Here is a 16,598-nt window from a genome sequence, read left to right as displayed (position 1 = left end):
ATCATCGTGTTATATTATGTTTTCATTTATGTGCAACAAATAGAAAAACCCTAGGCTTAGGGTTTAATGTTCATTGCTTTCGGTTCTTAGAACAAATTTGGTTCAATTGTAGTTATGGTCAGATGACCGAAAATGCCTTGGACCCATTGCCTCTGCCTAGTGGTGTTCCAGTGCCCATGTGCTGGTGCGGTGATCCTTGCAAGGTAACCAAGTCCGATGAAGAGGACACGTGTGACAGAGGTATTGAATGTGTGCCAATTTTACATTTGAGCCTATACTTTGTCAGCGCCGCATTAACAAGATGGTGAGAAATTGATGTTGTGTAATAATTATTTTGTGTCAAATGAAGTCTTGCATGATTTATTTATTTTGTAACAATTGCATTTGTTGCAGACCCCTCCACCGCTCTGTGATTTTGAGCAGTAGATCGATACTGAGAAGCCAGAAGACAAGGAGTGGATGCAGAAACTGTTACGGTGGGAGGCAGAGGACAAGGAGATGATGGAGAAGAAACACAGAGAGGAGGCTCTAGAAAAGGACCAAATTGCAAAAAATTGGGTTAGCAAGGCCACCTAGGCCTATTTTTTTTACAATTTGGCCCCTTTTTGAAGAAAATTTATGTTTGGTCCCCTGAAAGACGTAAACTCATCTTTGGACCCTGAGGGTCGGCGCTAGGACTCATGGTTCCGAGGTGCCTGGCCGTGCACAGCAGGGCATCCTAGGTGGCGTTGACATGGGTGGTACCTCAGAGCCACAGATCTTGGCTCCGAGCTTAGAGCCACAGATCTTGGCTTCGAGCTCGGCACCAAGATCTGTGGCTCCGAGCTCGGAGCCATAGATTCAAAACCCACGGCCAAGCCTCACTGTGCATTGTGCATGCTGCTGCACTGAGCAAGAGTCCAAACACTTTTTCATTGGCATTGGCAGTTGAGTAATCCATGCTAATTGCCTTAACTACTTTATGGTAGCCAATATGTATCATCGTATGCACTCTATGCTAATTTCCATACCATTCACAGGATAAAACTAAGAGAAATGGAATAAAATGCTGGTCAGATATATGTGTTTCTTGTATTTGATGCTAAATTCTTATTTTGTAAATAGAAATTGTATCATATTTTGTGCCAGGAATCCTCAACAAGGTTGGATGAAACATGATCACTTGCAAACTTTGATCTCTATTACAACTTTGCAAGCATTCCATCCATGAATTAGAAGGTTAACGTTGATATTCAGTTGTGGGGTGTGATTGGTGGTTGGAAAAGTAACAGGATAGCTTTCGTTGTCGTGCACTTAAAATTTGGTTTGTTAACCTCATGATTAGGGATTCAAGCGCTGACACCAACTAGTTGTGGGTCAGTCTGCTAGTTAATTTTTATCTCACTTCATTTCCTTTGAAATCTGGACTAGTTCAATTGAGTATTGGGTTTGATCTGATGTCCCAAAGAAAGCAAAACTTGCATGCCTACTCATGAGCCAAATTTCGATGATGCGGTGATGCCTGCTATATCTATTTAAATTCATCCATGGAAAACACACACAACATAATGAAGTAGTGGATTACCTAATTCAATACACACAACACATGAAATGACATGTGATAACATGTACCAAACTAGGGTACAGAGGTCCTAGACTAAACCTGACATGCCTTAGGTAATTGAAGCAAACAACAAACACATGAAATGACATGTGAGAACATGTGTCAAACAAGGGTACATAGTTTCTTCGACTAAGCCTAACATGCCTTAGGTGATTAAACCCAAAAAACAAACACATAGATGTGGCCCGTTAAAAAGATTGGTTTGTCCTAGTAGTGTGGCCACATAGCAAATTGTGTTGCACCTTCTCCACAGTATCCTCCCATTGTTGGTGGTGGTGGCGGCGGGGGTGGCGGCGGAGGCCCCTTGTTCCCGTGATTAGGGCAGGTGTAATATGGATCATTGTAGAGCGCCTCCTGTGAACTGGCACCATTGTTGTTGTCATCCTGTTCGTCGTCCTTGTAACCGCTGCTAACTTTCCTTTCTAGATCAAAGATATGGTCCTGTAGGTAGTAGATGTACTCCGCATGCGGATAAATAGGTCGAGGATCGACCCACCTAGTGAACCCACAGTTTTCTTCGGCCGAGGAAGGCTGCAATAAGTATATCATGTAAGTTGTATAGAAGAGGAACATATTGAAGACACAAATAGTAATAGCAATTACCCATGCTCGCGGGCATTTGAAGAAATGACGACCTCCATCTATTCCCTCGGTGAACATCTGCACTAGGCAGTCCTCACCATGCATGCATTTTGGCCACTCTCCTTTTCGTTCATCGTATCCTCTCAGTGGTGCCTCTTTGGTGAAATCATTTTTGCTCTCAACTGGGAACCTCTCATAAAGAGCTTCCTCAAAGAAATTGGGACCAAGAGAACCCTCCCACACAATGGTAGTTCCCTTCCCCTTTCCTCTTCCTCTGGACGACCCTCCAGACATTGGTACTGCAATGAAAGAAAATATTAGTTGGGTAGTAAGTAGCAATGCATCTAGCATTGCATATATATAGGCAAAGGCAGGTTTAGTTACTGTTTCAATGTGTTATAACTAGTCACAAGAAGCCTAATTAGTTTCACTGAAGAGCCTATTTCAATGGACACTGAAAAGCCTAGATTCATCTTCTGAAAAGTCTATTTGTCATTGACATGATAAATCACTGAAAAGCCTAGATGCTATAGGTGTACTATATAAGTAAAGTGATAAATCGCTGTTGTTATCGTACTCCTCATCCTTGTAACTGAAAAGTCTATTTTCATTGTCTGAAAAGCCTAGATTCGTTCACTGTTACTGAAAAGCCTAGATGCTATAGGTGTACTATATAAATGAAGTGATAAATCGATGCTGTCATCGTACTCCTCGTCCTTGTAACTGAAAAGTCTATTTTCATTGTCTGAAAAACCTAGATTCGTTCACTGTTATTGAAAAGCCTAGATGCTATAGGTGTACTATATAAGTGAAGTGATAAATCGCTGCTGTCATCGTACTCCTCGTCCTTGTAACTGAAAAGTCTATTTTCATTGTCTGAAAAGCATAGATTCATTCACTGTTACTAAAAAGCCTAGATTCATCTACAAAGCGTCTGTATGATACGATTGGACTATACATGTTCTAATGAATTTACATTTAATCTGTGTACTATATTTGTGCCTTTTTAGCAGTGTAGTATAATTAATGAGTCACAGAAAAAATCCGCAAAAGTTTTTCTTGTTTCAGAAGCATCCACGGTTATAAATAAAGATATCATTATATAATCCAAACATTTAATCGTCCGAAAAACACAATACAACCACATCGAACATCACAATCAACATAATATGTCCTGCATAGTCCAAATAGTCCACAATATCCATACAGTCCCAAATAATTATAGGAAAGTAACTACATACTTTCTAAATCTCCACACATGCAAAATAAGCAAAGTCCATGCAGCCTAAATAGTTGTGGCATGGAATCTAAGTTGGTAGCATAGTCTTAACCTACAAGTCGTCGTCAATGCCTCCTAGTCTTACCCTTACCCTTATGGCTAAGAGCGCCGGTGTCTGGAGTGTACTTGCAAGGCGAATGACGTCGTCTCGTTCCTGCAACCTGCGTAGGCTCAGTCGAAGGAGCGTCCTGGAGCTGAGACTCGGCAAGCTCATGATAACCATGCTGCTCGGCCTCCTCGTCGTCTTCCTCGTCTCCATAGCCTTGGAAAGTGTCCACGGTCGCAGCGCTAGTACCTCCGTGAGAAGAAGTACCGAGGCCTATAGGTGTGTCCCATTGTCGTGCGTGTGGCCCGTGTACGTCCATCACAACGCTAGTACCACAACCACAACGAGCTGCAACACGCCGCAGCCTACGTGCTAGCCTCTGTCATGCAAAGATGCAATTAGTAAGCTGTTGAATGTATACAAATAAGTTATTATTCAAATGAATGCCATATCATCATCATACTACCTCTGTTATGCTAGATGTCATGCTTGAGCAGTGAGATATTAGGTAGAAAACCACTAGCTCAAACAACTTACTTAAGCATAAAACAATAAGAGGGCTAGTGTCGACTTACTCCAAGAAAGGTGTTTAGTGTGTGGTCGTCCACGTCTGTCCTCGGAAACCGTTCGATCTCAATCACAGATTGCTTCAACACGTTGTCCTGCAAAATAAAACAAATATTAATGCGCTCAAAACCTAGGTAGGTGTACCTTCTCATAATACCTAGGTAGGAAATCTAAACTAGCACTAATACAGAGACGAGCTTTACTCCCGGTGGAGAACCCTCTTTAGTCCCGGTTCCCCCTCTTTAGTCCCGGTTCCCCACCCGGGAGTAAGCATCCGGGACTAAAGGAGGGGTCCTTTAGTCCCGGGTCAGGAACCGGGAATAAAGGGGGACCTTTAGTCTCGGTGGGTACACCAACCGGGACTAAAGGTCTTCCTAGCTTTAAAAAAAATAATACCTCCCACCGCTGCGTCCCATGAGATTCGAACCCAAGACCTCATGCATTGCCTCGCGCGTAGCTTACCACCCCACCTACACAACACATCTGACAATAGATGGGATGCTTCCCTTTTGAACTAACCCACCGGGGGACCTTTAGTCCCGGTTGGTGACTCCAACCGGGACTAAAGGGTCCTTTAGTCCTGGTTGGTGTTACCAACCGGGACTAAAGGGTCTACCTTTAGTCCCGGTTGGTGTTACCAACCGGGACTAAAGGTTGAGGACTTTTAGTCCCGGTTGGTGGCTCCAACCGGGAGTAAAGGTCCACCTTTAGTCCAGGTTGGTGTCTCCAACCGGGACTAAAGGTCCCCTGCCACTGTGCCGAGCGCAGTAGCCGTTGGGCAGGGACCTTTAGTCCCGGTTGGAGACACCAACCGGGACTAAAGGTCTCTCTAGTCCCGGGTGCAAAAAATGTCGAGACTAGAGCCCATTTTAACCTCGGATGAAAGGTCTGTTCTCTACTAGTGTAGCGTGTACTGACTACAGTGAAGTTAAGGCAACCTGGCCGGGAGTCCAGTATTTCTTCAGTTAAAAGGTTGTGTAGCTATATTTGAATACAGGTTGTGTAGCTATATTTGAATACAGTGTCTCCGCTTTGTTTGAGAACAACGTTGTTAACAGTGCAAATATTTTTTTCCCTGCAACACAGGCACGTGAGTACCTCTCAAAATTGGGTGATCTTAAACATTTTATTTCATAATAAAATGATACCTTTCTCTTGTTTTAAGATGCGACAATTGTCTTTTTTATACTAGTTCGTTTAGCCTTTGATCTTACCTCTCTAGGTTCTCCATATTGTAGGTCTTTTTGTTTCAAAAGTCCGCACTTCACAAGTGCAACATGGCTGGAAAGCCTGCTGTTGTTACTCATGTCGTGGACAGCATGACTGACAACCTCAGGCCTACTCGTGCGGAGGCAACTGATGCGGCAAATGCAGTTCTTGACAATTTTTAGTGGATTTCCAAAAATCTTTGGTGGACTCTGGCCTTTGTAGCCTGACATACTGGTCCATGGTGCACTTAGAAAGGACAGTCCAATCATGATGCACAATTGCTTTTACAGTGGGCAGAATTTGTGCTGAGGTAAAATTTCTATTGAGTTGTATGTTTTCTTGATGAAGGATTTGCATTTCAACAATTATCTTTACTTCTGTGTACTTATTTTTTGGGGTCTAAAATACCATAACTACTTTTCTAGGTGCATGGGCTGTAGTTTAAGTTTAGTGAAAATTAGGCTCATGTATATCTAAATGATTTGCAGGCTCATTGCCAAGTACAGGCCCAGCATGCCTGTTCACAGGTGCTTTTGAGGTGCGTGAACAACCTTTCATAGGTACTGACTACAGTGAAGTTAAGGCAACCTGGCCGGGAGTCCAAAATTTCAGGCCTTGCTTAGCTACCAGCAAAATAAGTGGACACCGGCACAGGCAACTGCATGCAATGGTATTTAAACGGTAGGGTTATAGTTGACATTACCACTCGGTCCAGGATCGGTGCAGGCTCCACCTATGTTCTGGCCCTCGTCGTAAGGTCGTAAGATGTTTGTTTATCGTTGGAGGACTCAATGTCGGCATAGTCTGTTTGGGTCCATTGCACCTTCAGCTTGGTCCTTGTTGCCCGTCTGTACCAAGATAGGTACGCTCTGAAGTTCTCATTCGTGTGGGGCTGGTCATTCTCATACAAGTTCTCATAAAAGTTTTCCCAGTGGTCGATGTAGTCACGGTGCAAGGTCTCAAAGTCCGTCTCCTTTTGTTTCCGACGATCGATCCCGTAGGTTGACAGAAATGAAAATGCAAACTTATAGGCTTCAACAGGATATCATAACAAAATTGAAGAGCAGACACTGTAACTAGTTGAAAGTGACCCTATAACAAAATTGGTGGCTTGGTGGTGGTATATACTCTCATCGGGGAGATAATTGGAAATTGAATCTATTAGTTGAAAGTTTGAGCTATGCACAGATTGACAACATTGTATTAATTGCTGGTGATCAGTGCAAAAGTAGCAGAGACACGCTGCGACCAAGACATTTTTGTATTAATTGCTGGTGATCAGTGCATAAGGGGTTGGCATTCACTGGGAGAAGTATCCGAGTAAACTTCACAATGAGGGAGGCAAAGTGGAGCTACAATTGTTACTGTGGCCATTGTTTGTGTGCAGTCAAATTGTTGGACCATCAGTGCTACTACTATGGCCACCGCCTGAGCAAACGTATCTTTGGAGCAAGCAATTTTTAGGTTCGACAACCAAAGCCATGGCATGGGACAAGCTACTGTCAAGCCAAAGTGCAATTGATATCTCCATGGCTGCCGCCAGAAAAGACAGTGACCTCATTTACTGTATTCAGAACTTGGCATGTGTACACGTCATAATATTCAATAAAGTATACGACAGTTCAAAGACGCTTACTTGTGCAAGTCTATTAACGTCGAGAATGGCTCCACGGGCCACTCCTGCCTCAACCTAAATTGGCATGCAACCCGGTGTGGCTGGTGGAAGTCAACCACGTAGAAACAGATCATGGGGCACCGCATCATGTACATGTCTTTGTCCATCTTGCACATGACACTGAACCCAATGTGCTCGTACTGTTCGTCGTCGTACGGCTCCCAACTAACCTGCATTTGATTCTTTAGTCAAGTAGTGCTTACATCGGAAAAACAAATTAGTATGTGAAATGCAGCTAACTCACTAGCCCTGGCATGAGTGCGTCGAGCTTGTTCACGAACTCGATGTAGGCGCGTTTACTCCGGGCGAAGGGACCCTTAACCTAGTCCCAAAGGTAGGCATACGTCGGTCGACGTCGAAGGTCATGCACCTCGAACCAGGGACGAGGATCAAGAACTTTGGGCCGACCGACCAGTAGACGAGACCACATCCAAAGCTGAAGCAAGTAAACACATCCTCCTAATGTAGAGTTCGGCGAACTCCGGCGACACGCCTCGCAAAGCTGCCGGTACAAGTACCCCAACACTGCAGAACCCCAGCTATAGCCCCTCGCCGTGTGCCAGTCAGTAAGACAGGGTAGGTACATCCATGACGCGGTGTCTCTTGTCCCGTCGGGGAACAAAACACAACCAAAAAGGTGCATGATTCATGCCCTGCAGTAGTAGGTAATTGTCTGCTTGTCTGCATGATCATGACACTAACCAAAGTTCTGCCTCAGCTAACTAATGAATACTCCAGAGGAGCGGGTACTCGGTGTCTCTGGAGGAAGCTCTCTTCCAAGGAAGAGCTCCACTCTACCTCTCCAACCAGCAGCAGTGCAGTGGCCGATAACTGGGCTGCCACTTATACGGACACCAAGAAACTTCTGCGTGTCCTGAAGAGTAACGGTCATCTCACCGCAAGGTAGGTGGAAGCTGTGAGTCTCTGGCCTCCATCTACAAAACAAGAAAGAAGTACTATGGTTATATGCACATCGACAATTGAAAGTATAAATGGAAGTGAATATGTTCATACTTATGGTACCTGTCGACTAGAGCTGAGATCGTCGCGGGCTTGAAGGCAGGCCCCACGGTGAACCTAGAACGATACAACGCCAAGTCCAGCCCTCTCAAGGAGAGGAGTGTACCTGTCATCATACCGCATGTCCTCAAACTTATCGTGGGTTCGAGGACGAAGAGGGTACAGTTCCTGCAAAGAATAGAAATTATTAGATTAATTCATGAACACAAGTACATATGCAGAGGAAAAATAACAAGCAGAAGTAAAGTCGTTACCTCCCCCTCCGCGGTGAGTCATCCTCGATGGTTTTCCTCGTAGTACGACTCCAGCAGGTGGAATGGCTCCATCCTACAAAATATAATGAGAAAGTATAGATTAGTTTTATATGAACAAATAAATAACTTTTTGGTACTAGTAAATATGCATGTGAAACATTAGTTGTTTTCACCTGACTAAGCAGCCAATGGCATATACGTGAATTATGCCCAAGTCTACCACATTTGCCACATTGGTTCTGCTCGAGGTCAGTAAGAAAGGGGGTTGCTCTCCCTCGCCTCGTTCTACCGGAAACTTGGTCCATGACCATCTTGTGCCTCATCGTCTTCCGGGTTCCATGTTTGTCCCAACATGTACCTGGATCCGCAATGTATTTTGGCCCAGTGTAAGGTGGCCACTGACCCTCGTCTAGGAAAGGCTCAAAATGGGGAGACCAAGTCTGTACAAGGCTGACAACACTGAACTCCCACGGTATCTGGGTCTCATAGGCAAAGTTGCGATGCTGAGATGCTGCAACATAATGAGAACAAGGAAAGTGGTACTGCCTAGTTTTCCCACATCCGCATAGAAATTACTAAGTACCACAATATAACTCCTTGATGGCTGGACCTCACCATCGGACGTTGTACCACCCTTTTCTGTGACCTAGTACTTGCCAGTGTTGTGGTCAAAGCAATCGACATCATGTGTGGCAGCCCTTTCCTTTGCCTTGTCAAGATGCTTCTTAGGTTTAGGTGCCCATTTCTGATTATTACTCTATAGTGCCATTGCTTGAGCTTGTTTCTCGTTAAACCATGCAACTAGCCTATAAAAGGTGAATGATATAATATCATTGACAGGCATGGCACGTATACCCTTGAGTACACTATTAAATGACTCCGCCATGTTGCTAATCTGAAACTCGTACCTCCATCCACCATCATCGTAGGCTCTTGTCCATTTTTTAGGTTCTCTCATGTGGTAGAACCGCCTAAAATAACGCACTTATGGAGGTGCTCATCTTCCACTAGACACTAAGCACCCCAAAAGTATGCCACAGCGGGCGGGTTCCGTTGGGCACACCCTAAGGGAGAGCATGAAAGATCCACATTTTTTCCCAAGGATCCAATAATAAGAATGAGTTACAAACTTAATCCATTTCATACATCCAGAGTCCTTAAAAATATATTATTATAGTACCAAATGCAGAGTGTGGAATATTAAACAGTGGAATGAAAATACACATCTATCGATAATGAAAAAGGATTCGTCTGTGCCCACCAGAAAAATCCTTCACATAACAGGTACTCCTCAAGTTGAACCAGCAATAGGGGTAAATAAACCCTGAGTACACAATGTACTCACAAGACTTATCCGACTAGTGAGAATAATTTCCTAACTCCAAGGGACATGATAAGCTTTATGGTTGGCTGGGTTTCTTTTTGTAGAAAGCAATACTAATAGTGAATCCTTATTTATGTTATTATTCACAGTCATGATTAATTTATTATCTAGCCATTCTATGTAAGCACCTGCTCTACTTTCAAGCAAGAGTTGAGCAATAGTTCCATTTCTTCACCTTTCATCTTTCAGTTCTTACTACGGTGCTAGAGTTTAGACAAGTCATACTGACTGCTGCAGCGATTCACAAATCAATGTGACCAGCTGGGTACCCTAAAAACACACGCCCCGCTTGTACCCCAGGCACAAGCAGGACCAACCCATCACCCTCCTATCATGGGGTCCAGTTCCCCATCCAAACTTGGACTCCAAGCCCCTACTCCTAAGTCCCAGACTTAGTGCGGTGCTTAGACCTCCACCATCCCTGCCTCCAATCAGTCGGTCCAGAAAGAGCTAGAACCCACGACAATAGAGCAACAAGTCTTCCCTGTGCCCATACCCTAGTATGTGCTCAGGATAATAAGTCTATGACTTGCCTATCATCCAATGCAACGGCCGGTCCTTAACCGACACAGACAAGGAAAAAAGTGTAACCAAGCTATGCCCTGTTGGCCATAGGACACAACCTCTTACACCCACCAGTACCCAAACCATATCCCTGTCCGGTCACCATTTTTCTTTCCACCATTTTATCACTACAAGAGGTATGACCTTCTACGACGTTCCATTTATGTCGCAGAAAGTGAAAATTATGTCATATTTCACAATTTACGACGAATGCACGATGAAAATGCATTTGTCGCTTATTCCCCATAGCTAAAGGTGTTCTACGACAAAACTAATATTATCGTCGTAATTTTGCAACGATCATACATGCGTCGTTGATTTACAACATTCAATTTTTGCCATTATCATGTAAAGAAAACATCACAAAAAATTGACCTTAGATCACTATACATGTGCCACGTAGGACAAAAAAATTGTCGTAAAATGTTGTTGTCATATGATGCGGCAGGTTTTGACATGGCACATTGTAGCTCATAATACACATTGAAGTCTATTGAACAATATACAACCCATCACAGCATTGTAGATAGAAATCAATAGACAACCATCAAGCAAATTTAAAGTGCTCACATCCATTACATTGTAGATCCATTCAAAGTTACATGTTCAAATAATTTGACATGTCAAACTCAACCCAAAATATATTAAACTCATGTCCAAGTCACTACCAGATCCAACCAAGTGGCAAAATCATCAGCCACATATCCAAGGCATTACCAAATACACAACCAGATGCAAACCATTGCCAGGTCCAAGCCATGTACCAAAATAAATAAACAGACACATATCCAAGCCATGTTTAGGTCATGCATCATGATCAGTAGGATAAAAGGAAAAGGGTAAGGAGTGACCTAGTCCTTGTTCAAGGTGAACAACCGACGAAGAAGAGCATTGGTTTCCTCTCCTTGTTTCTTCAAATTTTCAATTTGTTCTGCCTGCTTCTCCCTTGCTTCCTCTGATTCCTCAACCTTCTTCTTCAACACTTCCAACTCATCCTGCTGACCATGAAGTTGGTCTCTAGGTGCTGCAACACCTTGTTTCTCTGTCGCAACTTTAGCCTCCAACTCTTGTACACGTGCAGCAGCGGTAGCGCTTATCTTGGGGACTATTGTCTCAAGGTCAACATTTCGAAGAAATTTACTTGATGGCAAAACATGAGCAACAACTTCAGCATGAGTCTTTGGTTGTTCCCCTTCTGGTGTAGGCTGAGCCATCATGGTATCCATTTGGTCCTAACATGTTAAGAAAAATAGTTTGCATTATAGTTAGTATACAAATATGGAAAAAAAATTCAAGCAATTACTGACTGAATAGAAAAACATACTATATTTGATGACAAAACAAGCTAGAACCAGTACACATAATTTTGTTGTTGCCACTTAAAAGTAGTTAATTCATATTTTAGACTATGCAATTAAAAAGAGTTGTATGTTTCACTCCGGACATTACTTCAATGACACATTGACACTACTAGAAGAACATCCATATAGCAACATAGCTAATTATCTAATGCTGCTACAAACCTGCGGACCTACTGCTAGCTGCTACAAACTTGTAGACCTACTGCTTGAAGGACACTACTAAAAGTATGCAAAGTTTTGTAGGTTGCAGACCTGCTGCTGCTATGAACCTTTAGCCACTTAAGTTATAGTAAATAAATTATACTATGGTCCTTCAAATAATTAAACTCAGTTACTACCCCCAACTTCCCAATTTCATCATTAACCAAATTTCTAGAGTACAGCTCAATTTAGTTTTGGCGTGATGATTTGAACTTCTAGAAATAATTCCATCCAAATTTTAGTTTTGCAGATACACATGGTTTGCATATTTCATTATCATGGATAGACTAAATTCTGGTGGTAGTACTTCCTATCAATGATATAGATTTTGGCTGCTCTGACTTCCTATATCAGTTAAGTGTGATTTTGTTTAATCCCTTGAATTTCAAAAGGAGGTAGTGCTACTATGTTGTCATTAGGATATATTGCAGCCTTATTAGGTCTAGAACAGTCTATTTAGAACATGTACTTACAATATTTTCCTTCACGGGCTCACAAAAATCGGTCTTGCTGCTGCAGTGTAATTCCTTGAAAAGATCGATTGCAGTGGGTGACACATCTTTATATTTGTTTTGTTTCTAATTTAACATGTAAACAATTTGTAAATGTTAGTTTAGAATCTACAAAATAGTTCAACATAGAATAAACATTGAACACACACACATAATGTTTTGTATCTTACCAAGACATGGGCGTGCGCAATGAAGCATCTAGATCCTGTCCTTTGAGCGAACCGAACTTTTCCACGATTCTCAATGTTTTTGACACACCTTTCCTATAAGATATATCATAGTATGAAAGGATCAGATTATAAAGGTAGTTTCATTTAGACAAACTATGAGCTATATATCTGTGAAGCTTCATTTAGACAAACTATGAGCTATATATCTGTTATATGAATGCTGCATAAATGACTCAGAACAGTAAAGTAAAATAATGCGGTAGACAAGAGTCAATTTACATTATATAAGAACTATTGGAAGTCTTTTCATACAACATACTGGATGTTTCAAAAAAAGAACAATGCACATACATATGTGATTAAATATCTTGATGTACTCCTAGAGAAACCAAGCATGCCCAAGAATGAATGGGAAGAACTCTATACCTTATGCTTAGGGCTTGACCATAGCTCCACGAGTGCAATCCATTGTTCATCAGTCATACTCCTCACCGGAGATATTGTTCTCACTTCATTTGTAGGTACTCCATCAAAGTAAGCCCTCTTCAGCTTGTGCCTTAATTGTCGTTGCCCTAGTCTTGAGCAAATCAAAGCATGCAGCTTCAACTTCCTTGTCTTTAGGGTCTATGGTAAATTTGATCTAGTGAAGAGCATGTCAAGAGCACATAGATTAGATAAAGAGGCATTCAAACCATAACAAAAAAAAGAACATTAATTGTGCTATTGGAAAGACTTTCTTCTACTTACACCCATCTTTCCCATGTAGTCTTTAAAAGGATTTTCATCGTTCTTGTACTCCTTCTTGTACTCCTTCCAGTGTGTATATATTGGTATGTGTTGCCTCAATATAATACCTCCCTCTAATGCAAGCTTTGTAGCTTGCATGGGTGCATCTGGCCTTCTTTTCCCTTTAGCAATAACCAACGACATCTTACTGTTTAAATCCATGGCATATCCTATCCAAATCTCTAGCCCATACTTCTGCCCCTGCTGCATTGAGTAATCAAGTTATCACTTGGTTCACCTGAAAATAATGAGCTTTTCATGGTTAGCGCACATCATAATTTTTCATGAAAATAGGCAAATCATATTTCTTGGAGAGGAGCAATGTTTTCTTGCCTTCAAAGCCTGTTTGAATCTGCTCATCATCTTGTGTAGAATAGTCAACAGCAAGCAATGCATCTTCTTGTGCATTTGTAGTTGTACCATGTTGGATACCTTCCTTAGTTGATAGTTCCCTCATCCTCTGCCTAGTCATTCTAGTGGTTTGCTCTTGTCCAACAGGTGGCATGGAGACTCTCTTTGAGCCTCTTGTTCTGATAGTATTCCTGATGGTATTTTTTGACAAAATGCTCCTCTGCATGGCCTACATAATACAAGGAAAAAGTTACAACCAGCAGCATGATTGTCTTTGTATGTGCAAGCATTAGCAACCTGCAAAGCCTTGGTACCTTGCTAATAATAAGAAACAATAAAGGACAAACAAACATATGCATTAGAAGACTTGGTACCTTGCTAATAACCTCCTCATCTTCATAGTCCTCACTCTCCTGACCACTCTCCTGACCTATATACAGTGATCCAGAAACTTCATGGTCTTCACCCTTTCTCTCCGCAAATGTATTGTTCACTATGGGCACTAATGTCTTGATACCAAGCCTCTCCAGCTCTCGGTTGTTTTTCATTATGTCTTCATTCCTTGAACGCTCATATTCAGTAATAGGCGCCTCTGTAAAAATCATTTGAGAATAGTTAGAAGGTTGGAATTTAATGAGATTATATGCCTCTGTAAAACCCAAGAACCTACATAAATGCTGCATGTTTAATTAACTTTTCATATTAGACACTGCAAGTTGTATCGCAAGGATGACTTGCTGCATGCATAAAAAGATGTTCTTATAGGAGAAGTTTTGCAAGATTAAACATCTAGCAAATATAAACCCAAAGGAAAATTTAGTTAACCTAGCTATCTACCTAATTATTCATCTATTTAAAGGCTATTACATATATGCTGCTGCTGGATAGGCTCTAGAATCTTTGTTGCTACTGCTGGATTACAGAGATAAGCTAACTGCATGCTGCTGCTGTTGGACAGGCTCTCTAGCATCTTTGTTGGACATCATCTAGTAAGCCAAACTGTAATATATGCTGCTACTGCTAGGTTGCTGCTACAAAATTGCAGCAAACCTTACACAAACTATGCTGCTGCTGCTGCAAACTATAGGTTCATTGTATTGATGGGGCATTGTACGTTATCAGGTTCATTGTATTAATCAGTCTAAGGAGATACTATACATTGTAATAAGTCATAGAAGGTATTAATCAGCTTAAGATTAACTACACAGCTAGATTAATCAGTCCAATGGATAAATGTGTGAATTATGATGCCTTGTTAATCCTAAATTAGGACAATATTAACATGAGATCTATCTGTTAGATTCATACTACAAGCCACATAAGTGATATCTAAAAATATGATACAGACCAAGATGCACAAAAAAGGAATTAGCTAGAAATAAAACAAACTGTGATTAAGCACCAGGAACAGAAACATGATTTTTAATCATTGCAAAAATTGATGAATCAGCAGATACTAATCACTTCCATACACTGCTACAAAACATGATTTTTAATCAATGCAAAATTTCGACATGTTTAAAAAGTTGATAATGGGAACATCCAATCCATCAGTGAAGATAGCGAGTTTCTTTCAAACTACACACTACAGTGATCTTCATATTGCTAAGCTGAAAATGCTTGGTGCTAATATAGGTACCAATTTTAAAGGTGATCCATTATATAGATATTAGAAACAAAAAGTTCTAGCCTCCCAATCATACTTTTTTAACACAACTTAAACAAATAGCCGAGATTGTACAAATAGCACTCACTTGTACCCATATAGATTAAAAAATTACAAATAAAAAGACCACACTCGCAATTGTATGGACTACATTTACAATTTAACAAGAGGATACATGGGCAAAAGGGGACTATTGAATAACAAAATCATTTGATTGGAAAATTTCTAGCAATTCTTCAGTGATAAGGTCTTAAGACAAATAAAGATGGTAGATGATGAACCTTTCCCATTGTCTTCCTCATACATGGTGAGTAGATTCACTATGCTAAAAAGTAGAGGCAAACCTAGAACTGGGGGATTCACTTAAATCCCACAAAAAACCAGAGAAAAAAATGAAAGGGTACTACCACTACGGCACTACACAAGTTCACGCAACAAGCAACTGAAAACCCTAACAGTAACTCAAAATTTTCAACAAATTTTAGGAGTTTGTTTACCTCTTGGTTGTTGGCTGCTTGCTCCAACCTTTCAACCAGGAGCCATGTTGCTCCACCTTTCGAAGTGGCACGTGGAGTGGGGGGAGGGGGGTCACAGCTACTGGAGGGGGAGCGAGGGGGTCACACCTTCTGACGGACGATGCCTGCTACTTGAGTCGGTGTGAGGAGTGGGGGCGGCGCTTGCTAGGGAGCGACGCCTGCTCGGGTCGGGCGGAGTGAGGGGGCAGCGCCCTACTGTGTCGGGGTTAGGCGGGCGGGCGGAGTGAGGTGCGACAATTTAGATTTGGGAGAAATAGGAAGCATGTGGCGTCGGCAGGATAGAAATAGACGGTGGCAGGAGAAAATTTTAGGATAGTTTTCACCAGGAGAAAGAGGGAGCACATGGCATTGGCGGGAAAAGAATGGTGGCCGACAGATGAATTTTATGCGCTCGGCGTCGACGGGAGAAGAAGCTGGTGGCGGTGGATGAATTTTTTGCTCCCGGCGTCGACGGGAGAAGATGCAAGCGTAGTAGCAGTGGATGGTTTTTTGCTTTGGGATCCAGAGAGCTAGGGTTTAGTGAGACTGCTGGGCCTAATGGGCTGTTTTTTAGAACATAAAAAAATTAAAGGTTTATTGAAACTGCTGGACCTAATGGGCTCTTTTTAGATAAAAAAAATTAAGGATGGAAAAGAAAAAATATTGAAATCTCATAGCCATGAGTAAATCGCCCTATTTTTTGCGTGAAAAATACACGCATATGGCTGATGGGATTTGAACCTCCAACTTGCAACCTCACGTGTAGCACCCCTAATCACTCCACCTCAAAGTCATTTGAGACTAAATAGATGATACTCCCTTCGTTCCTTAATATAAGCCATATAGATTTCTA

General features: G+C 41.9%; 1 pseudogene; it reads right to left on the bottom strand.

Annotated features, from left to right (window-relative positions):
* Positions 1 to 3,529: 3,529 nt before the first annotated feature.
* Positions 3,530 to 9,159, bottom strand: LOC136515890 (protein MAIN-LIKE 1-like; annotated as a pseudogene).
* Positions 9,160 to 16,598: the final 7,439 nt, after the last annotated feature.

This window comes from Miscanthus floridulus, chromosome 17, assembly GCF_019320115.1.
Source record: "Miscanthus floridulus cultivar M001 chromosome 17, ASM1932011v1, whole genome shotgun sequence".
In the NCBI taxonomy this organism is placed as follows: Eukaryota; Viridiplantae; Streptophyta; class Magnoliopsida; order Poales; family Poaceae; genus Miscanthus; species Miscanthus floridulus.
Note: the sequence above shows the minus strand (reverse complement) of the source record. Positions and strands in the feature narration are given on the sequence as shown.